Source organism: Apodemus sylvaticus, chromosome 10, assembly GCF_947179515.1.
Source record: "Apodemus sylvaticus chromosome 10, mApoSyl1.1, whole genome shotgun sequence".
NCBI classification, from domain to species: Eukaryota; Metazoa; Chordata; class Mammalia; order Rodentia; family Muridae; genus Apodemus; species Apodemus sylvaticus.
This window is the reverse complement of record NC_067481.1, coordinates 110,085,516-110,110,170: the sequence shown is the minus strand read 5'-3', so window position 1 is coordinate 110,110,170 and position 24,655 is coordinate 110,085,516. Positions and strand designations below refer to the sequence as shown.

Sequence of the window (24,655 nt, the reverse complement as noted above, 5' to 3'; positions counted from 1 at the left end):
TTTTTTAAACATTTTTATTTTCTATATTCTTTGTTTACATTCCAAATGATTTCCCCTTTCCCGGATCCCCCCTCCCCATATGTCCCACAAACCTTCTTCTCTCCATCCCTTCTCCAATCACCTCCCTCCTTTTTCTCTGTCCTTATATTCCCTTCCAATGCTAGATCGATCCTTTCCAGGATCAGGACCCTCTCCATACTTCTTCATGGGAGTCATTTGTTATGCAATTTGTGCCTTGGGTATTCAGGGCTTCTGGGATAATTAATATCCACTTATCAGAGATTGCATCCCATATGTATTCTTTTGAGATTGGGTTACCTCACGTAGGATGATATTTTCCAGATCAAACCATCTGCCTAAAAATTTTGTGAATTCATTGTTTCTAATTGCTGAGTAGTATTCCATTGTGTAAATATACCATATTTTCTTTATCCATTCCTCCTTTGAGGGACATCTGGGTTCTTTCCAGCTTCTGGCTATTATAAATAAGGCTGCTATGAACATAATGGAGCATGTGTCTTTATTGCATGCCGGGGAATCCTTTGGGTATATGCCCAGGAGAGGTATAGCAGGGTCCTCTGGAAGTCTCATGTCCAGTTTTCTGAGGAACCTCCAGACTGATTTCCACAGTGGTTGTACCATGTTACAGCCCCACCGGCAGTGGAGGAGTGTTCCTCTTTCTCCACATCCTCGTCAACAACAGAATACAAGAGATAGAAGAAAGAATCTCAGATGCTGAAGATACCATAGAAACCATGGACTCAACAGTTAAAGAAAATGCAAAATGCAAAAAGCTTGTAACCCAAAATATCCAGGAAATCCAGGAAACAATGAGAAGACCAAACCTAAGGATTATAGGCATAGATGAGAGTGAAGATTTACAACTTAAAGGGCCAGCAAATATCTTCAATAAAATTATGGAAGAAAACTTCCCTAACCTAAAGAGAGAGATGCCCATGAATATACAAGAAGCCTACAGAACTCCAAACAGACTGGACCAGAACAGAAATACTTCCTGTCACATAATGATCAAAACACCAAATGTACTATATTCTTTATTTACATTTCAAGTGATTTTTCCCTTTCCTGGATCCCCCTCCCGACAAGTCCCATAAGCCCTCTTCCCTCCCCCTGTTCCCCAATCAACCCCGTCATACTTCCCTGTCCTAAAAACAACTAATTCTTGGTTTTGTTGATTCTTTGTATTGTTCTCTTTGCTTCTAATTGATTAATTTCAACCCTGAGTTTGACTATTTCCTGGTGTACACTTCCTTTGAATGTGTTTGCTTTTTTTGTTCTAGAAGATTCAGGTGTGAACTTAACTTGCTAGTTCTCCCCAATTTCATTATGAAGGCACTTAGTGCTTTGAATTTTTCTGTTAGTACTGCTTTCATAGTTTTTGATAATTTTGGCTAGGTTGTACCTTCATTTTCATTGAATTCTAGAAAGTCTTTAATTTCTTTTCACATTTCTTCACAGATCAAATGATCACTAAGTAGAAAGTTGTTCAATTTCTATGATCATGTGGGCTCTTTGATTTCTCATTTGTTGTTGAGGACCTACTATCCATGGTGATTTGATAAAATGCAAGGGGATATATCAATGTTGTATCTAGTGAGGTTCATTTTGTGTTTGTTTATATAGTCAGTTTTGAAAAGGGTTGTGTAAGGTGCTGAGAAGAAGGTATATTCTTTTGTTTTAGGTGAGAAATTGTGAAGATAACACCATGTAGTTCAAAACTTTTGTTAATTTCATTTTGTCTTCATTTAGTTTCTATTTTGATGATGTGCCCATTGGTGAAAGTGGTATGTTAAAGCATCCCACTATTATTGTGTGGGGTTCAATGTGTGTTTTGAGACCTAGTAAAGTTTTTTTTTTAATAAACATTTGTATGCTTGTAATTGGGGTATAGATGCTCAGACTCGAGACTTCGTCTTGGTGAGTTTTCCCTTTGATGAGTATGAAATGTCCTACTCCATCTCTTTTGATTACTCTAGTTTGAAAGTCTACTTTATACAGTATTTTAATTGCTACTTCAGCTTGTTTCTTGTTCCCGTTGGCTTGTAACACCTATTATTCCTAATGAAGAGTCCTAGCAATGGGTGGTATGGAATCTCAACTGGTCATCTTTTGCAGCCAGGCAAAGCTTCTATTGGTGGGACCAGACTGCATTCAATTGAGCTGTTGGCTAAGAGGGTCCCATGAACATCCCCAAACAACCCAGGCTAATGCTAAGACAAAAGGTTGCTCTCCACCAACTGACAGCAGGACCCCATTGCTGCGGACAACACCTGCACAACTCATTGAACATGGAGAAATCAAGCTGGTATGTATCTGGGATCTTCCCTCCTATGTTCTAGTCTCTTTGGTATGGGAACGTGTTCTGCAGGCTACTGAAAGAGAAATAAAACCAATCCAGCCACAGAACCTCTGGCCTATAATCTGTCCTGCCTATAAAAAATATATATATAACTTGTGGGAGTAGACAATCAAGGTCTGATTTGATCGGTGACCCACTTCTTGAGAAGGAACCTATACCCAACACAGCTCAAGTGACCAAGAGTCAAAAACTAGATAGTGGAGAGATCTGGGGTAAACTCAAACATTACTGGAAAAAATCAATAAAATGACTTCTAATGATAGTCTGCTATACTTGTAGATAAATGTCTTGTCGAGTCATCATCAGAGAGGCTTCTTCTGTCAGCATATGGGAACAGATGCAGAGACCCACAGCCAGACATTATGCAGAGACAGTGTCTAAATTGGAGGTCTCCATCGAATCTCTCCTCTCAGGTGCAGAGAACATGGAGGACACCATGAGAAAAGGCCCTTGGAAACAATCAAGTAAGGCACATATAATCTCACAGAGACTGAAGCAGGAAGCACAGGGCCTACACATGCCTGCAAGAGGTCTTTTGCATATATACTATTGCTATTAGCTTAGTGTTTTTATGGGACTCCTAACTGTGAGAATGAATAGGTTTCTGACTCTGGTACCTGCTCTTAGGATTCTTTTCTTCCTGTTGGGTTGTTGTGTCCAAGGTTGATATGGTAGTTTTTGCTTCATCTTATTATATTTCATTTTGTCAAATATTTTATTTGGTGGTTGTCTTTTGGAAGCCTATTCTTTCCTAATTAGAGACCGAAATGGAGTAGATCCAGTGGGGAGGAGCTGAGAGGAGTAGAGAGAGGGTAAACTATAATAAGGATATGATTAAACATATGAGAAAAGAATCTGTTTTCAGTATAAGAAAAAAAATGAGCAAAACCAAAGACTTGCTTCGCTGAGTATCATAAACATGAATGGATAATTAAGGGTAAGGACAAAGTCTGATACCACACATGATACTGCATTTCAGAAGAAAATACTGTATTTCAGAAGAAAATTTGAATAGTGAAGAATTGTTAAGAGTATAGATGCTCACAGATGGCTTCTCTAAATATAATGAATATATGTATGGAAAGTAAGCAAACTACCTTATTGCATAGGAGGTATGACACCAGACTCATGGCCCTTGGCTTGATTTTATTGCTTTAGAGAGCATGTTAATTCTTTGGGATCACCTTTAAGTTTTGACTCTATAAAGGTGTTTCAAAAAGAAATGAGAAAGTATTCTGTCCTTCCCTGGCAAATAGAGTTGAGTTTCAGGAGCACAAAAGGCTGAAACTCCAGGGCTTGTGAAATCAGAGGCTGAATGAGTTTAAACCACAGAAGCTCTGGAATCTTCCAGACCCTAGCAGGGAAAATGCCACCAAATAAACAAAATAGGTGCACATTAGGCTGGTGGGAACGTTTAAAATCTGTGTGGTACACACATCTGATAGAATGCTCCCCTCTTTGTATTTTAAACTTTCCAGTTTATTTACATAAATATGCTACACTTTCTGTGAAGAAGATTAGTCAGAATGACCTGTGTCTGAATTTTAATTACACTGGGGCTTTCGAGGGGCATTTCTCATTGAGTGTTCTCGTCCAGTCAGTAATTCTGCTTGACAACTCTATTTTACAGGGAACAATTTACTGGGTCTGACACTTCAGTGGCAGCATCTAACCTTATTGTCTAAGAGCTCCATTTTCTTTTTGCACTTAATTTTTCTCTGAAGTCAGAGAAGAGATGCATTAGTGGCAGTTCTGGTGAGGTAAAGGTCTGGAACCTGGTTTCATTTTTTTCCATTCTGTGTATTTTTCTGTGCTGCACTGCTGCCACAGATGATCTGTGGGTTTGATTCCAGTAGGGTTTGTAAAGATGGTGGGCAACTGGCTGCATTACAGGTGCATAGCAAACTCCTCAAGAGTGATCCACAACTTGGCAGGGTCTGATGGACGAGTTGGTCCTCAGAATCTCAATTTTTCCCCCTTCAACCTATGATGACTTGATGGCTGACCAGAACAGAAATGAATTGGAGAGAAAGCCCTCAAGGCCAGGCTTTGGGGACTAGGGTGAAAGGAAGGCAACAGATTCTGACCCACCGAGTTTTTGATTACTCTTTAGACATTTGTTGGAACTATGGTGTGTTCAATACTACTCTAAACTCTGGGGATGTAGAGACTAAACAAAATATCTGCAAACCAAACTAAAGCAATCAAACATCCAACCAAACCAAACAAAATTAACCAACCCAACCAAGTAACTGGCCCACCCCAATCAATCAACCAAATAACCAAAAAAGTCAAACATCCATCCAACCAAACCAATCAACCAACAGCCAACCAACACACTAACAACAAACTAACAAACTCAAATGAACTAACCAATCAAACCATCCAACCAACCAACAGATCTAAGTAAACCAACCTACCAGCCAACAAACCAACCAAACCAACCAACTGAACCAACCTACTAACTAACCATCCAAGCCAGCCAACCAATGAAGCAACCAAACCAGTCAACCAAACAACCAAATGAACTAACTAACCAAACCAGCCAACTGACCAAAGGAATCAACCCAATCAACTTACCAACCATCCAAAACAACCAAACAAACAAACCAGTCAACTAACCAAATAAACCATCCAAATCAGCTAACTAACCAAAGTAACCAAATCAACCAACCTAGCAAACAAGCAACCTAACCAACCAACCCACTCACCCACCCATCTACCCACCAACCAACCAACCAACCAACCAACCCAACCCAACCCAACCCAACCAACCAACCAATCCAGTCAACCAATGGCGCCAATCAAAGACACCCTCCTACCACCACTAGCATCCTCTGTGCACCCACCCCCGCCCACACACACATAAAAATTTAAACCATCAAACTCCCTGCCCTCATCAACAAAGATAATGTCTAGTAGCAAATACTTGGGAAGTAAATGGATGTCTGGATTCAGGCAGTGACAGCAGGGGTGACAGCTGGGGGCAGACACAGCTTCCCATTTTGTAATACTATAATACTGTTAAGCACTGCCTTAACCCAAATTGATTTCACTGACTATTAAGATTCCATGCTTTTTGTCTGACAAATGTCACACTCATGTACAAGCATTTGTACTTTATTTAGAATGCCAGTTTAAAGGGTTGCAAGAAAGATAAAAGACTAGTGTGCCTTTGTGGGTAAGCTCTGGGAAGGATTACCTCTGAACAAAGTGGTAATTGATTCCCATGAAGAAGTAAGGAGAGGGTCCTGATCCTGGAAAGGATTGATCTAGCATTGGAGGGGAGTATCAGGACAGAGAAAAAGGAGAGAGGTGATTGGAGAATGGGTGGATAGAAGAAGGTTTATGTGACATATGGGGACGGGGGAACTGGGAAAGGGGAAATCATTTGGAATGTAAACAAAGAACATCGAAAATATAATAATAATAATAATAATAATAATAATAATAATAATAATAAAAACCTCTCCAAGAAAGCTGCCAGATGGCACTGGTAAGGTGCAGATCGGCAGAACCATTTGCCCCACCCCCATAGGCAGGACTATCCAGGTTACCCCTCACCCCTTGGGCTTGTTCGCGAGGAAGTGGGGGAGTTTCAGTCTCTTTCCAGACAGCATGATTACACACCCAAATTTTCTGACACCTCAAACACACCGAAGTCAGATTGTCTCCACACAACCAGACTGTCAAAGGCATGAGTCTGGTGGTTGGGAGAACTGGCCACTCTGTAAGGTGGGGAGTGGCTGTGCACTGCCCCTATGCCAGGTCTGCTCAGCCGGGGTCTAGGGAGAAACACTGGCAAGGAAGAAGCAGTTCTCAGGACCGTGACATGCAGAAGTCACCAGAAGGTGGGACATTGGGAGGAGACTGCTTGGAAGGACTGAGCCTATGAAGAGGAGAAAGAGGGGCAGGGTGTTGGGGATGGGGACTTGGTGACAGTGCCAGGGGGCCTGTGAGCTGCGGACTTGGAGCAACTTCTCCTGGGCATGCGCTGAGGGGTGGCGGGCAGAGCATGAGCTGCTAGCCAGGAGCCAGGAGCCCTGAGCTGGGAGCTGGGAGACTCAGCTGGAGCCCTGCACGCTACCACCCTCCGGGTTCCCAGCCCTGGGTGCTGAGCTGGCCTCTACAAATAGCAGGTTCCAGCTTCTGCTTGGGCACACAGGCTTTCACTGGGGAACTCAGGAAAGTCACCCTGAAAAGTGTCTGCTGCTGCTATCGCCCCCTACTCAGCCTCTGCAAGAGGTAACAGCCTGCCTGGGATTCTGGGGCTCCAGGGAGGGAATTTTGCAGGGTGCAGAGGGTGAATATGGAAGCTGTGGTCTTGCGCATTGGACAGCTCAGGATGGTGGTGGTGGGGAGTACATCCTACCTGAGAGGCAGCTGGGGTGTTTCTTATCAAGTTTCCCAACTTGCAGCAGTGAACATCCCCTCACAGGGGGCGCCTGCTGGAGATACCCCTGTGACCCTCATTACTGCCTAGTGGAGCTTGCTCTGTCTGGCACGCACTTGTGAACACTCTCTCTCTCTCTCTCTCTCTCTCTCTCTCTCTCTCTCTCTCTCTCTCTCTCTCACACACACACACACACACACACATACACACATACACACACGAGTTCTAACCCCCAGGTGACACTGAGTTCTGGCCCAGCTGACCGACAGGTTTTGGTCCCTTTGAGGGGTCCTTAAAAGATGCTGCAGTGACTGGGAGTGGTAAGGGGCTGCTTCTCAGCGCTAGTCCCAGTTCAAAGAGGAAGTGGTCTTGGTCCTTCAGACTTGGAAGGGATGCTGGGATCGCAGCTGACTAAAGAGCACACTTTCCATGGCTATCTCCAGCCCCCCCTTCAGCAACTCCTGTCCCTCACCCCCAAGCCAGGCCTCTTTCCCCTAGGCTACCTTCGGGTTCTACCTACCCCAAAGAGGAGTCAAGAAGGAGTTAGAAAATCGGGGCTTCAAAGTAAGAGTGGGTGATGAGAGGATCATGCGGGGTCTCAGATTTGCACCACAGCCTCAGTGAGCTCCTCTGATGCCTCTGGCAGGGCAAGGAGCCCAAGTAAATCCCAGAGCCTGCTGCTAGGATGGAAGTTAAGGTTGCAACCAGCTGCTTCTAGGTGATGTGAGAACCAGAAAAACCAGAAAGCCTGTGTTTGCCCCTCTCCACCTTTGATTTTGTTTCCCTCTGGGGAGGTGATTTCTGCCCTGAGGACACCCAGTGGTTTCTGTTTGAAGACAGAAACTTTATAGGTGTGGATGTGAATATTGATGAGATAGTTGTAGTTACTCAAAACTTACTGGAAAAACCCAGAGGGGAGAGAGGTGTCAGTTGCTGTTAGCAGACTGAGGTTTCCTGAGGGCAAGGATGCTCAGTTGATTATGTGGCTCAGGCAGCACCTACTTAGCAGGGAAACCCTGGGGGACATTCTGTCACACTGGCTTTTATGATGTAAAATGTCTTCTTTGTTTATCTTGCTTTTCTTTCACCTGCTTCCTGCTTCCTTACTCTTTCTAAAATGACATTTGAGGTCATTTTGTGGGCATTACATTTTGCTTACATTTCCCCTTAGTATGAAAGAAGTTATTTATAAAGGTGTAGCTCTATAAAATACATGGAAGAGCAGACTACAGGGATGAATTCACGTCTCCTAAGATGGGCACTAGGTGGCCCCTTTTATAGGTGTACATCTTCATTTAGACGACCTTGCTTGCACAGGAATTTTCTTAATGAGATCTGGAATCAGAATGATATCAATCTGACTTGGTTCAGAGACTCAGCCACAGAGTGGCTGCCTGATGCTGTGCTAGAGGTAGAGTTAGGAGAGGCTTAGACAAGTGGACCCTGTCAGCTGACTCAGTGTGGGAGGAAACACATTAGCTCATGTTCTTTGGGATATATTCCAGGGAAACATTGACATGAAATCACAGTAATTGATCAGTGCCTCTGGACTCAGCACACAAGCCTTAAACTCAAGCCTGTAGGAGATGCAGTAAGTTAAAATGCTTCTTCGGGGGGGGGGGGGGGAAGGAGAGAAAGAAAGAAGGAAAGAAGAAAAGGAAATAAGGGAGCGTTTTATGAGAGTTGCCCCAGCCTGCGGGGGTTTTCGACAGGGGACCCTAGAAGAGAAGGGCAGAGAAACAGAGACAGGAGACGCTAAGAACGAGGTCAAGACAAATTAACTGCTCAAGACCTAGTAAACTGTATTTTCTCAGGGAACTTATACAGGCAGGGGAAGAAGTGAGCGAGTGGGATTCTTCATGTGGAAGGAAGGAATGAAGGGAGGGAGGAAGGAAGGAAGGAAGGATGAATTACAGTGTTAATGCTTCCATTATCCCTGAACACGTTCTGTGATAAGATGATAAGAGAGCAAACTGGACCAGCCCTGTTGTGCTCATGGTTTATCGGTGTGTATGCAGGTGAGAGTTACTGAAAGTATTTCTTCTTTGTTGACCTGGTTGTAAACTTGCCTCTCTATAGGTGAATGACTAAATTATGAGTCATAACAGATGTGTCATCTCCCTTTCTGGATGATCTGTCTTTTCAATCATGTTTGCTGTATGTGGCTATTATAAGAATGGAGATCGAGGGGAAATAATCATTAACCAAGGCTGCTAATTACAAGATGCATTGATAAAATATTTTATTATGTAAAAGTTCAAAGCTCACAAGACTAGTTCAGTGGACTCCTGTCTACCCGACAGGCTGAGGCTGGAGTTGTCCACTCAGGACCAGTGAGTTCTTGTCTACAGTGTAGCCAGATGCTCTGATTATCTAGTCAGGATCAGTGGGTTCTTATCTACCCCATAGCCAGATGCTATGGTTGTCCAGTAAGGGCCATTTTAACTTCATCTGTAGTCTCCTGCACTTTCTAGTCTCCTTGGAGTGTGGGACCAAATGATAGAAATTATATCCAAGGAAGTATAGCTACAAATGATGTCTTACTTGGGCTGTGCTCACCGTTCTTCCCCTTTTAGTTGGTTGTTCTTGTCTCCTTCTTATCTCATGAGAGTGGGAGTGAGGAGCACTGGTGGACAGTGGGTCGGAATGTAATGGGACTGTTCTGCCCTACTTGACTCCTTTATCATTTCCCACTCATTATTTCCTGATTAAAAGTGTTGTGAGGCCTCATTGACACAAATAATGGACAAGTGGGGTCTAAAGAGGTTGGCCGTGCTGCCCAAATCAGCATTGTTAGCATTTTATAACTCGTTCTAGAATTTTCTATGATTCTCTTATAATGATTATAGTGCATTTGTGGGTGTCTCTTTTGTTTATTCTTTTTAAATTTAAAATTCTCTCCTTTGAGCTAGCTTAGATACTGATTGACCCTTGTGTGCAAGGTACTCTGCTAGGCTATGTTCTGTTTATAGCAGTGAATAACAAAGATGGCTGCTTTCCCCAGGCTCTCAAACACATCAAGCTGAAAAATTGTTCCTGTAGAAGCTTATTAATGTTATTAATATTAATGTTATTAATATTAATGAGGAGTGGCTCATTAGGTCAAGGTGCCTTATGTACAACAGTGAGGACTGACAGAGTTTGTATGCCTGGAGCCCATGTGCAAGCTAGACACATAGAGTAATTGTCTACAACCCCAACACTACTGGGGATATGGGAGGCAGAGACTGAATCCCCAGACCCCATGGTCCAGCTAGCCTGGCATACACAGCAGAAAAATTACCATATGACCCTGCCTCCAAAATGGTGGAACATGAAGGCAGATACTCCAGGTTGTCCTCTGATTTTCACATGTACATTGTGGCATGTACCAGCATCCACACATATGAATACACATCACACACACACACACACACACACACACACACACTCACAGACACACACACACATTCATGCAAAACACTTATGCTTATATAACCAAGAAAGGCATAATTATTTTTAATATCTTGACTGAAAATATGCCACAGCAATAGTGACACAAAAGATGTGGGAGTAACCAAACAATCTGAGTTCAGGCCATGTCATATGAGATGGAACCCCCTGTACATGTTACAACAGGGATAGAAAAGTAACCTGGCAATCAGAAGGCAAGAGATTCCATAGAGTCACACAGCCCAAAAATCTCACACCAAAGTTTATTTGGGAAGGAAAAACCCAGAGGGCTGTGTGGAGAGAATATCTTCTATCTGTATGGATGAGGCACCTGTCAATTAAAATCTGATGGCCTATAGCTTAGGCACAATGTAGGAGGCAGGCATACGGGAGGCAGAAAGAATTCTGGAAGAGTGCCGGGTGGAAGATGCGCCTGGGAAACTATGAAAAAACAGGCCCATGTTAGCTGAGCAAAGGTAAACAGACACACAGCTGAATATCAATTAGAATAAATGAGTTAATTTTTGTTATGATCAAGTCAGAAATGAGCCTAACTATATGATGAGTGTATTTATAAATATATTTTGAGTTTGAGTCTTCCTGGGAGAATGGGGCTGGGAGAAAGAACCGAACTTAACTTCCTCTGGTGCGTCTGCCTCTGCTCAAATGCAAAGCAGCAAAGAATTTCAACAATATGTAGGTATATGCATTCCTGATGAGAGCTGAGAATACCAGAGGAAATTACAACTAGAGTACAAAGACTTGTGAGCCAACATATGGGTGCTGAGATCAATTACGATCCACAGATTTAGTGCTGTTCTTTTTAGCACTGAGCCATGTACACAACAGGGATATAAACCTGTTCGTGGGGTTGGGCACAGAGCTTTCCAGGGTAGGGATGGCTGCGATTTCGACTTCTGTGCTTGGGCTGCTCTGTAAGGACGGAGTGTGGATGGGGAGACTGAGGTTGGCCTGTAGAGCAGTTAGAGTGTTCTCTTTGTGGAACCTGGCAGTTGGAGGAGCTCAGGGGGGGGGGGGGCTTAGCCACTCCTGAGCCTCAAGGGATTTGCATACATCAGACCCTGCTTAAGTGGTCAAGAAAAGGAAACTAGATATTCAGAATACTTAAGTTAATATACACAGATGATTACAAGGGACCTGTCCTCAGGACAAAAATCTATAGGAAGATTGGCAAGGTTTCCTATCACCTATTTTCTCTTTCAGGTCCTCACATGCAGCCCCAAGATTTCTCTAGAAAACTCATTCAGTGCCCACAACTTGAATGCTATTATGCTTTCTCTGGTGCAAATCAGGGAGAGCTAATAGCCGAGGAGAAAGTCTGTATGCACTTTGTTAAATGTTCCATGTTCTCCATCTCTTGGTGTCTTGGGGATTTCAGTCACAATAATCTTCCAATAAACTCTAAAGTTTTGCATCCCCATGGTTTCTCTGTCCAAGTCCCCACCTCAGCTCCCTTGAGGGACCTGCCTCAAATCTGAGCAAACCTAGGGTATCTCATGAGCAGGTACAAAGTTATAGAGTACCACGTTTATATACTTCTATTTTTCTTGCTTGTATAGAAGACTTTTTGTGTGTGAATATTTCAACAATATGTAGGTATATGCATTCCTGATGAGAGCTGAGAATACCAGAGGAAATTACAACTAGAGTACAAAGACTTGTGAGCCAACATATGGGTGCTGAGATCAATTACAATCCACAGATTTAGTGCTGTTCTTTTTAGCACTGAGCCATGTTTGGAGCTCCATTTACCATCTTTAAAGTAAGTGGTGCTCTGGAGAGCATTGGAGATCAGAATGCTTTGTTTACTCCTCATCTTTTCATCTAGGAATATTTAAAAGTGATGATCTGGACCCTTAGCCTGGTCTTTTACTGATATTACCACCTCACTTAAAACTCTGCATTGGTCTGCAACAATTTGGGCTCAGGGTTGAATTGTATCCGTGTCTACAGGACCAACTGTGATATGAAAAGACATAATGTCTCTCTTTACTTAAACCAACAATAAGAAGGATAGGAGAGCATACAAGGGAAGGATATAATAGAAGTGAAAAACAGAGCTTGTCTAGGACAGATGTGGAATGGAATGTGAGCATTGCAGGAAGGACACAGATGCACTTCCTGTACTCATCTCCCCAGAGACACCCAAGAAGCCAGTGGTAAGAAAGCCTTGCACTGTAGGGATGGAACGGCCATCAGTGTGGCTTCCATGTATTATCCATTGGCTGAGTGTTGACTCATTATTTTCAGATAGCAATGGTTAGTGAGCCCCTGGCTGCTCTTGGGGATACAGTAGCAAACATTATGAACACATAATACTCAATCCTGTCATGCTAATTTCACACACTTCTAGGCAACCTTGAAATAACCAGCTCAGTTCATAAATAACAGTTCACTATTGTTTTCAGCTTTACACCATCCTAGGCCAGGTCCTAAGGCCAAAGGGTCAACAGGTTAATTTAGGAGCATGGATATCTGGGCAACTGAACTCTTACATTATATGTAATCTGGGACTCTGAATAGACTTCAAAGCCCAAGCTGAAGACCACAAGTCTTAAGGAAAAGGGAGAATCCACTAGAGAGGATACAGCAAGGTTCTATTAGCTACTATTGATTATGACCAAAGAAATTCAGGCTCAGGTGTGAGAAATCCACTATGTACTTTTATTTGGGGAAGCCTAGAGCTACATGAACAATATAAACTTGTACTATATCTCTTGGTTACAGACCAGAAGTAGATGGTAAGAACCTACTGTTGAAGACATCACAGTTCAGTCTTGGCAATAGAGAAATGATCTGAGACTGGCAAACTTCTTCCCTGCTGCCTTGCATTCTCTGTGCAGTATGGTGCTATGCATAGTGTTGGGAGAAAAGTCATTTTCTGACAAGTAGTGGATTCTTTTTGCTATAATGCTGACCTGATAGGAAGGATATGCCTATTGATGCAATCATGGAACTATTGTTATAATAGTAACCAACAATTTCTGGTTGAATTTTTGGCCATTTCACAGGATGGAATCCATGCCTGAAGCTCTAAATCACAGGGATTCTGTGAAATTTGAGGGAAATATCAATGTGTTGTGATTAGCTTCACTTGTGCACAGGGCCAAAGTCAGAGGCATTGAAGAGAATGGATGTCCACCCTCGGGTCATAGTGGGCTTCTTTCTGCAAGTCTGTCAGCAACAGCGAGTTTGTTGTGTCATCCCTTGTTCAGGACAATAACTTTGTGTGAGGTAGACACAAACCCTAGCCTCAGTGGCCAGGTCATTAACAATTCATGGAAATCACATGCTGTAGGAACCATGTTCAGGCAAGCACTTTTCTGCCTCTAGGCCAGACAGATTTTCCTGGTATATTATGATGTGTTTTGTGGCTAGATTGGTCAGTCAGGAATATGACCATCAGGACAACTTGGTTGCAGGACTGGACAGACTGGAGCAAGTGGCATGGTGTATGAAGAATGGAGAAAGGCTTTATTGTCCTATTTATATTATATAAATGTAACAATTTCCACAGGGCTGTAGTCATTACCTCTTGTCTTCCAGGGTTTGAGAGGTGCTCACTTAGTTACCAAAATTCCTTTCACATCTGTGATGAACTGCAGATTCAATATGCAGTGAATATCAAAGTACAACTGTCACTACTTTAATGGAATAAGCCTCAATTGGCATCCTCAAAGGTTCTTCTGGGAGCCTAGCAGAAACACTAGGATCTTTTCCAGGAAATACTTTTTTTTTTCATTTTCCCATGATGGGGTACCAGAGGATAATAGAGTCTCACGTAGAGAAACATCATATTATGCGGTTTGTATTAGAAACTGAATATTGGTGGTAGACATCTTAGATTAAAGTCAGCCCAAAAGAAAGTAAGTTTCTCTTGAATCAGAAAATTCTCTTAATTATTTAAAAATCAATTTATTACTCAGGGTAACACTTTGAGTACATGAGAAATATAGACCAATATCTGGGTCCTTTGAGATATTTCTCTTCTGCAGTTGATTACTTAGTGTTGGACTTACAATCTGTCCCATATTGACACTGCAGCAGATGAGGCAGAGCAGCTTTGGGTGCACTGGAGCCTTACACACGTACTGGTGCACAGCCAAAAATTTTGTCTTAACCTCTTAATAAATATGCTATATAAAATAATTAATTTCTAATTGCTATAAACTTCTCAAATACTAGTCTATCTTTGAATAAGCCATATATATTGTTTTTCCTTCTGGACACTGTATATAATCATAGTACGCCTTCCATCCATGCCAGTGCACATAAATGACATAGATAAATTATACATGACATAAAAGCAACATGCATAACACCCATTGAATATACAGAGTTATTTACACTACACTACATGCATACATATAATACATTCATATATATAAAACACACAAAGACATTTATAAGTGCATGTGCAGACACACACATACACACTTAAACTCTTTCTCTCTCTCTTTCTCTCTCTCTCTCTCTCTCTCTCTCTCTCACACACACACACACACACACACACACACACACACTCCCACAACTAAAGGTGTGTGAAATTTGATTCATCTCAAATCTGTGACAGTTACCTTGATGTTCCAGATGGTGACATGACTGCAGTCCTGCAATTGGAGAAAAGGAAATGTTGATAAGTCATGGAAAACTCACATTTTGAAACAACTTATACATTTTATATTATACTAAAGGAGAGTCTCATGTGATCTAGGCTACACCACATATCCTAGAGAACACAGAAGGATCTTGGAATTATCCTCCTGACACCTGCTCTCTAGTGCTGTATTACAGGCAAGCAGCACCTTGGCAGATTCCAGAAGTGCTGGGAACTGGATCCAGGGCCTAAAGCTTGAAAAACAAGCACTCTCCCTACTGAGCCCTGTCCCCAACATCTAATATAAAAAGCTCACTGTAGGGCAATAGTTCTCAGCCTAGAGAGTGTGATTGCAATGTTGGTAGCAGCTATGGGAAAGGGTCTAGGGACCAGTACTCCTACATAGTTCTCCTTATGGTCAGAGTCAGTGTGTCACGAGCACATACCTTGGCACATTTTACCCAGAGTCACTTGCAAAATATTGCTTTATTAAAAGTACCAGTTAGTGCAGTCATATTGGAGTCATGATATAAATCAGATGGTAAAAGTTACCTAATAATTTTTTTAATATTTTTATTTTCTATATTCTTTGTTTACATTCCAAATGATTTCCCCTTTCCTGGATCCCCCTCCCCATATGTCCCATAAACCTTCTTCTCTCCATTCATTCTCCAATCACCTTCCTCCTTTTTCTCTGTCCTGATACTCCCCTGCAATGCTAGATCAATCCTTTCCAGGATCAGGACCCTCTCCATACTTCTTCATGGGAGTCATTTGTTATGCGATTTGTGCCTTGGGTATTCAGGGCTTCTGGGCTAATTAATATCCACTTATCAGAGATTACATTCCATGTGTATTCTTTTGTGATTGGGTTACCTCACTTAGGATGATATTTTCTAGATCAAACCATTTGCCTAAAAATTTTGTGAATTCATTGTTTCTAATTGCTGAGTAGTATTCCATTGTGTAAATATACCACATTTTCTGTATCCATTCCTCATTTGAGGGACATCTGGGTTCTTTCCAGCTTCTGGCTATTATAAATAAGGCTGCTATGAATATAATAGAGAATGTGTCTTTATTGCATGCCGGGGAGGGATGTTCAAATATGGCATACAAAAATGTAAGGATTAATCGGACTAACACAATTTGACTACTTAGTATTAGATAGCTTGTTACTCATGATTCACCTGCTATAGCTGTCCTGCTGCTGCCATTACAGGTAGGCTTTACATTGGCCAGAACTAGAAAGGGTCTTTACAACAGAGAACCTTCGGTTTGGAGTTCTAGGCATTTTTTATAATCGTGCAATCTCTTTCAACATCCCAGTAACTAAACATTATTGTCTCCCAAGATAGGGCTATGTAGTTTAGATCAGATCTGCTAGAAAAGTCTTTCTCACAATCAACTGAAAATCATTCTCTGCTTTTGATCCATGAGATTACATAAAGGGAATCTGGGGAAATCTTACAGTGTGTAACAGTATCCACTGATCATGCAGGGAAGCAGGCACTTCACAATAACCTGACTCCAGATCTAGAGCATCTGCCAAATTCTTCTCACCACAACAGTACTGAAACTACAGATAAAGGCATAAACTAAAAATAGTATCTGTTTTCACATGTCTATACAATGATGCTACAGAAAGAAGATAATATGTGTATCTTCTAAAAGAAATCTTAAATTTTATTAGGTCTCAGTATTTTTATGATCAGGAGAAAATGCAAAATGTGTACACATATACATTCACATTTATATGGACACATGCACACACACACACACACACACACACAGAGAGAGAGAGAGAGAGAGAGAGAGAGAGAGAGAGAGAGAGAGAGAGAGAGAGAGAGAGAGACTGATATAGGATCTTAGATTACTTTGGATCTCTATGACTGAATTTCTGGTTCTTATATATTTCATGCAACACGTTTTGGTCCTTTCCCTATGTTGCTGCATCTCCTCTGAATCTATACTCAATGGAAGAGTCCTGGCTGATATGCAGTAAAGTGATAGAATCTTGCCATCTGGGGTGGATCTGACACCCAGAGATCTGATCATACTAAGTGTGTGATCATAGAACACAACATAGGAGAAGAAACCACCTCCCTAGATGGTGAGAACCATACACTTCTAGACAAAATTCCAGAACAAGATTTGCATAATTTACCTTTTGTGCCAGTTTGTCCTTTGCATTCAGATCTCTGACTGAAAGTTTGTAACTGACATTGATAAAGGACAAAGTAACAGGGAATAAGCATTAAATAAGCTAATGAGTTTCATAATTTGTTCTTTTCCTCATGTTACTGGGGATGGAATTCAGAGCCTCAAGCATGCTGCTCTCACACTCTGACCCTGAGGTACACACAAGTCCTACTTCCTTAATCTTCTCCTGAGAGTATTAGTATACCCGGATATCAGGATTATGGGACAGAAAGGAATAGCATCTCAGAGACAGTGAATGATCAGATTTCAAATATGAGAAAACTTATGCTCACTAATCCCAGAATCATAGATATTTGGTTATTATGAATTTCTAAGAAGGGGGGTGATGAAGATAAACTGCCAGGAGGGTAAGGAAAAAACCCAATCAGTGCTGTGTCCTGCCCGAAAACACGGCCTTGATTACTTGCACAAAGATACATACACAGAAGAGAGCTGTGTCCTGTCTGTGGGCATGGAGCCCACTCTGTAGACAATTGGATATTTATTTTAATCCAGTAGGTGTCAGTGTGAAAATCCCAATTCTGAAATGAGAAAAGGCAGACTCACAGTTGCACACATTTTCCTCCAAGTCCAAGTTTCCTGTCTCTCATGTCCACCTTTCTCTCCACCTTCCTCCTTTCATTCAATTTTCCATTACTCATTTACCTTCTCTTCTTCCTTAGATCTCTCTCCCTATCTCTCCCTCTTTCTCTTTTCCTTCTTGCCTCTCTCTTTGCCTCCTATCTCTCCTCTCATCTTCTCTGCACAATGTTACCATTCTCTTTTAGAAACTGTGAACTAATCTTCCTTTTGCAATTCATCATTTTTATCTTTGTCCTCCTAGACCTTGTCATTCCTGTCCAAACTTAATGCCCTCTAGTTTCTTATTTTGTCCTTTCTTTCATTTCTATTTCTTTCTCCCTTGTCTTCCATCCACATTTTCTTTCTGTCTGTCTTTGTTTCTTCCTTTCTGTCTTTCTTTCCCTCCTTCCTTGTTTTCTTTCTTTCTTTGCTCATTTTTCTTTTATTTATCATACTCCTCCTTCTTTTCCTCCATCTTCTCAATGTCCTTCCATCTCTACTCTGTGTCCTCCTTCTCTTTCCCCTGTGTGTATATAAACATCTTTGTCTCAATGTCTCTGGATCCCTTTCTTGTACAATGAATTCTTGCCCATTGATTGTGAGGAACAAGAGACAATATTCTAGAACTAGTGTTAGCTTGTACCTTTAGGACATCAAGTGACGAAACGTATTATAAAAGAAAGCATATTCATTGCTTGCTGAACACTACCTTGCATAAAGAATTCAGAAGAATATAACATTGGGAAGGAAAAATCATGGAAATCTCAGTGTTTCTTCTGGAATTTCTTCAATCTCTGCCCCTTAAAGTTACTTCTTAAGAGGTTGTCTTAAAAACCAGCAGTGGTGTCATTATGTCTTTTAAGAGTGCTTGGTGATCATTAGAATATGCACATAAAAGGAAGGCTTTCATAGCAATCAGTTAAGACATTCTGAACAAAGACAGTTTTTAAATAGTTTTGAGACATTGGTGATTCTATACTTGTAAATTCCAGACTTGAATCTCACATACTTACTGTTTATACTTGGGGGCACACACCACAGCTATGGATTCAGGGAGCACCATTTGATATCCAAAATATGTGTGCAGTTCTGCACTTGACCAGAAGGCTGTCTGGGTTTGATCGGTCTGAGAAGACAAAAGAAGCAAAGAATTCTAAGTTAGCCCAGCCAGCTATGCTTGATTCACCAAGGAAGGGAGGCACAAGGAACATTAACAATCTGTTCTCTCCTGTGATTTCCAAAATCCTTGAATGTAGACTGCCATCTGTCATGTGCAGCAGTAATGTGGAACCATCTTCTTTGTCCTCCTAATTCATAATGTTCAAAATGTACTGTGTTTTTCTCATTTAGTGCCTTAGTGTTTTCATTTTTGTGAATCAACACCATGGTCAGTCCAACACTTATAAAGGATAACATTCAATTGAGGCTGGCTTATAGGTACTAAGGTTCAGTCTCATCATCATAGCAGAAAGTATGATAGCATTCAGGCAAACATGGTGCCTGATGAACACAGAGTTCTACATCTTGTTTGAAAGGCAAAAAGGAGAAGAATGTTTCACAGAAGAATGTCTCCTCCTCTCTTAAAAAGAGGAACTCAAAGTTCATGCCCAAAGTGATACACTTTCTAAAACAATGCCAATACTACTCCAACAAGGCTATACACCATACCCTGCCTGGGACAGGAGTATTCCAACCACTTACTTTTATCTTGTCCCTCAGGACAAGGCCCTTTTGGTCATCCACGCTTAGTTAAACCTGATGTCTAGATAGTAACTATTCCAAGTTTTGTCTTCACTTCTAACCCATCTCTGCTTCTTTCCTAACAACAGCAGACTGATTGCTTCATCAATATTTCTGATGACTGCTTTAACAATTTTTTGGGAATGCAGCTGTTTATATTGAATCCTGCCCCTGAGACCCATGGGATTTCTCCCTATGTGACAAGGAGCTACTTCTGTCCTTCTGATGTGGTATAGTATTACTGTCATATGATCATACTATGTCTTTTTCCATTACTTTTCTTCTTCCTTCACTGGGTCAGCATATGTAAAAACCCAGCAAACAATTGCATGCATGAATGGTGATAAATCTTGCAGATGTTAAACCCTGAAAGCCAGTTGTAAAAGTTACATTTCTACCCATTGCAATTGAATCACTCTTAGAATGGAAGTGGTGCACATGTAAAATGGAGGAAGACATGGTGAGAGCAAGAGGGGTTTCAATCTTTGAGGGAGAAAGTGAGAAATTTGGAGCAGGCTTCTAGCAGAATCTCATTTCTTTCTCTAAGTTGTGTATAAACATAGATTCTTCCTCCACGAGCCATTAAACAACTGTGTTTATGTATGTATACTCACACCTAAGCTATCATTTAAAATATCAAGCCTTTGGAAATCTAAAGTGAAATGAAAGAAAAATTAAAAAAAAAAACAATAAACAAGAAGAAACCATGTCCAAACTATTTCACAGGTCCTATATGACAGTAATCCGTCAACCCATTCCAAAAGAGCAGCCTTCTCACTTCAAATTCCCCTAGATTCTAGGGCCTAGATGCCAGCTTCAGTATGACAGTTATAACAGAATCCACAATGGCCAATTTCTCATCAAGTGACTTTTGTTTTGAGGCACAATATTACTGTTCAGTCAACATGGCACCAAATTCAGTAACTTTCAGTTTATCCTCCTGAATGCTGGGGCTCTAGGAGAGTGACAGTATACCCAGTTTTTGATGACATTATTGAACATTGCAGTCTCTGTACACCATGGATTAAAATATCCCCAGAACTTCAGCAGGTTCCATCCTGAATTCCTGATTCCTGTGTCCCCATCCTGTGGCTTCGGTGAACCACATATCCAGTGCCCTTTCATCCTTTTTGCTCCTTCATCCCCACTGTGTTCCCTGATTTCCTCATTAGACATTCACCTAAGGTGCCAGGAATTGTTTCTCTTGCAGCCAGTTCTCCATATTTACTGAGATCATGAGCCACCTGCATGTTTAACTGCCTCAAGTCCCTCTCTAGCCTTCTCACAACATCCTCCCAATATTGATGCTGTAATATCTCACAGGTGCCTTCAATTCCACTTTATAACTGCATCTCACTTTCAAGTTCTGTCCTCTTCTACAAACCCTACTCATGTTTATGAGATAAACACTGGCCCCTCCATGATCCCAACTGATATCCTGCCCTGTCTCAGACTCCTCAATCTCTATCCCTATTCCCTGGATATCTGAAATCCCCTGATCAGTCCTACAAACACACACACACACACACACACACACACACACACACACAAGACTATCACCCTCTTATCATAATTCCATGGTATCAGCTCCCAAACCTCACCTGACTTTCCCTAACCAAGCAGCTTTGCATCTCCTTCATTTTAGGTTCTAGAGTATGGCTTTGATCACACCATAATTTTGCTCAGAATAACCCACAGAGTTTTCCCTCTACTCAAAATGGCCACTGTTTTTCCAGGCCATCCAAGACAAGGGATGCCATGGTTCTAATGTCTGATATCAACACATATCAGGCATTGTTTTCCAATACATACCATAAATCCTAGCCAACAGAAATGCTCACCGATACAGGAGGTCAGTGTATCACTCTTCAATGCTATCTACCTCCCCTATAAAATCAAGAGATGTATGCTGTGCATGTGCAAATACTTGAAAACCTAGCTTGTAGGATCTCTCTGTTGGGCACAGAGGACGTACTTCTTCATAAATACAAAACACAACCATTAGAAAGGACACTCTTGGCTTACTTAAGTTTCATTTCTACATCTTTTAGGTATGTGGTCTGTACAGACTGTTTTAATACATCCTGCTAAGCAACCATTCTCCATGCAGATTCGTATCAAGTTGGAACATTGAAGAATTACTCTGAGTAAGACATAAAATACAAGGAGCTGTAAAAGTACTAGGAAATGCTCCTTTCACTTGAACTGCTCACTGTTGACTGTATATGGTCAGTGATAAAGATCTGGAATGGATTGACTCTTTGCAGAGCACTATTTAGGCTGGCTGTTTCTAAGAGAGAGACAAGAGGTTCCCCAGTTACCGAGTTCCATTTGCTTACATGGATCCATCCTAATGTAAGAAACCCCAGTTCTTCTTATATTAGGAACTGATAATCCTTATAGCAATAATCTTGGGCTCCTTTCTGGAGAGGAATGATGATATGGGTAACATGATATTCCTCTTCAACCTGCCAGGAGAAAACAACTTGTCACAACTCTTGGAGGACTCAGACCCATTCTCTCACACACACATGACCCAGACCACACCAGTGCATGCATCTCATTGTTCCTACTCTCTTTAGTGCTTCAAAACCTTGGGTGCTATTGTGCTTTGTTGAGATACAGTAAAAAGGAAAAGATGTTGAGTAGAATCAGAGATATTCATCCTGACACCTCCTGGTCCTAGGCTCTTTCCTGTAGCAGTCAGCAGGTCTGCTCAGGTGTCCTGAGGTGTCTTGATAATTTATACTCCAAAGCTTACCAGTGTAGGTACTAAGTCAAGGATCCAAAAGCAATTCGTGTTTCCTTTTCTCTTTGCAACTAGGCACCATGTCTCTATTCCTGCTTTATGCCTCCCTGGCTGCCTTATGCTTTCGGTCTGCCTTCTTTATCCTTTAGGTAATATGGAACTCAGACTGTGGAGCTGATTTGAGCTTGTAGGAAGCCTTCAGGCTCATTGTGTGAGTGACTAGAATTATTGGCTCTAGCCCCCAACTAGAATGAAAATTTCTAATTATAGTATTGAACCACATTGTTCATTTCCATGAACTCTGAAAAGCAACCAAATACAGTCATCAAATTCAAGATGGCCAGTCCTTGTCACCCACAGTTCCCTCTGGAGGGTGATGTGTGTGGTATATGCCCTAGATATGTTCCCTGACAGTCATGGAAAAACAAGGGGGAAGAAACGGCCTAAGATCAGGAGAAGTATTCATATCTTTACCAAGGCTCCATGTAACACCCCACATTTCTTGATTCCTCTCTTAGTGTTCTTCCTTTCTGAGGTGAGGAATTTCTCACATACATCCTGAGGGAGGACCAGCAGGTGCAGGTCTCTTCCCTTCTGAACTCTAATGAAAAATTTAGAGAAGTCTGTGGTGACAGGGCCTGGTATCTCTGAGCAGCACTCAGTCAGTCAGCCTGGGAGAGAAATTTAAAGTCATTGTGATTCTTTCCTTCATTCTGCTCCTGATAATTAATTAGCAGGAAGTTTTACTCTAGGTTCTGGCTATTGGTGTCTGGGAGATGGGGCCTTGGACTTTACTGTCAGCTTAAGTGGATAGAGCAATGTTTCTGGATGTGAATCTGAGATGATTATAAAATTTCTATGTGTGTGGAAGGATTCATTGGACAAAGTCTTCTAAATGAGGTATGGACCATATGCCTCCAGGGATCTAAACAGTCAGAGAATAGGAAAACTTCTGCTGTGTTTCCCCAGGCAGAGATATGTCTTCTCTATTCTTAGTTCATATCTCCAGATTTTTTGGCCTCTGGATTCTAAGATCTGGACATGTGTTTTCCTGTGTCCTGCTGGGATTTTCCTTAGGCACAGTCTCACACAAGTGATTTACAAGGGCCGTGACTTCCAGACATAGAATCAAACTGCAAGTATTTCATAGAATCCTCCTTTAAGAAGCCAGCTGTGGGCATGCTCAATCATATGGAGCATTTACACTCGAGCTGTGAGCCTGTGAGAAACCCCAACAGATAATAAGAGGTTGCGTACAGCAGAAAGCCAGTCTATTCTCAAGATCAGAACATCAGGGTATATCCACAATAGTGTAGTATTGTAGGGAAAAGAGAGACCCTTGTGGCCTCAGAACTTCAAGGCAAGCTCAGAAGTTTTCTTTCTTGCCATCAACTCATAGACACATCCAGAAATATTTCTACGTCTACTCAAGGTGACAAGAGAGTTAGATTGTCAAGACTGAAAAAAGAAACACTCATCACAGTAGGTTCTGTTACCACAGCATAGTGAGTTGATCCCTGGTAGCAAAATACTGAATACATGGCCGGAGATTGAGTATTCTCTGTGGGCTCCAGTGCTCCAGACTTGAGACACCTGTCCAGCATCTCTGCCTTACCTTACTTATGAGCTTCAGTTGAACTCCTGTGTGACTGACCCAGAAGAAATTGGAACTACTTCTACACAAGGCTTGTCCAAGTCAGAAACCTCTGGTAACTCACCTGGCCTTTCCAAGGTGCGTGTTTCTGCAGCCTCTTTGGAAGCTGCTGATGTGGCTGGGGCTGCTTCTTCACAGGCTTTCTTTCCTGAAGACACCACTGGTGGGCTGAAGGTCCTTGTTGTTACTGAAGAAGGTTGAGCTTCCTTTTATGCTAATGGTGCTCCAGGGCCCTCCTCCCCAAATTTGTTTCCTTCAGAACCATCCATTTTTCCAAATGGGTAGAAAGCCCATTTGAATAATCCCCATGTTACTAGAATATTTCTTATCTCCTCCCAGAAGGCTGCTGTTTGGTAAAGTTCCTCTTTGTCCTTCTGTAGGAAGGGAAAATTATTTAGGCCACTGCTTTAAATCTTACAAGCAAATTCTTGTCAGCCCAGATATTAACCAAATGTAGTTCTATTAAAGTCTGGCATCTCAGTCTAGGACCTGTATCCCTGGTGTGTTTGAAAATCCATTCTTCTACTTTACTCATTTCCTGTTTTCAGTAAAGCTAGGTCTGAGTCTTCTCAGTATGCCACTCCAGTGTGTGTATGTGTGTGTGTGTGTGTGTGTGTGTGTGTGTGTGTCTTTGCTTCATATGCACATTGCATGTGGAGCCCTTTTATTAAATAACACACTCCACTGACACAGCACAAGACAGTCCTGGGAACAGACTTAGTAGGTGACACAGAGTTTTTCTCTCTCCATGCTTCTCACACTGAGTTTCTCTGCCAAATAGCTTAGATATTCTTCCAAGTATTCCTTTAGTAATTCCCTTTTCAGGTCCTCATCTCTCCTAAAAACGTGTTTTGTCCTCTGCAATACCAAACCAAAATGGATAATTAGAACAGTTCTAATGTCAT

General features: G+C 41.7%; 1 long non-coding RNA gene across 2 annotated transcripts; it reads right to left on the bottom strand.

Annotated features, from left to right (window-relative positions):
• Positions 1-477: 477 nt before the first annotated feature.
• On the bottom strand, positions 478-16,381 carry LOC127695227 (uncharacterized). 2 transcript variants are annotated; one of them, XR_007979923.1, is made up of 3 exons: positions 16,295-16,381; positions 14,804-14,836; positions 478-689 (listed from the first exon to the last, which is right to left on the bottom strand). It is a non-coding gene; the product is annotated as an uncharacterized LOC127695227 (long non-coding RNA). The 2 variants fall into 2 exon arrangements; XR_007979922.1 differs by lacking the exon at positions 478-689 and adding an exon at positions 10,540-10,646.
• Positions 16,382-24,655: the final 8,274 nt, after the last annotated feature.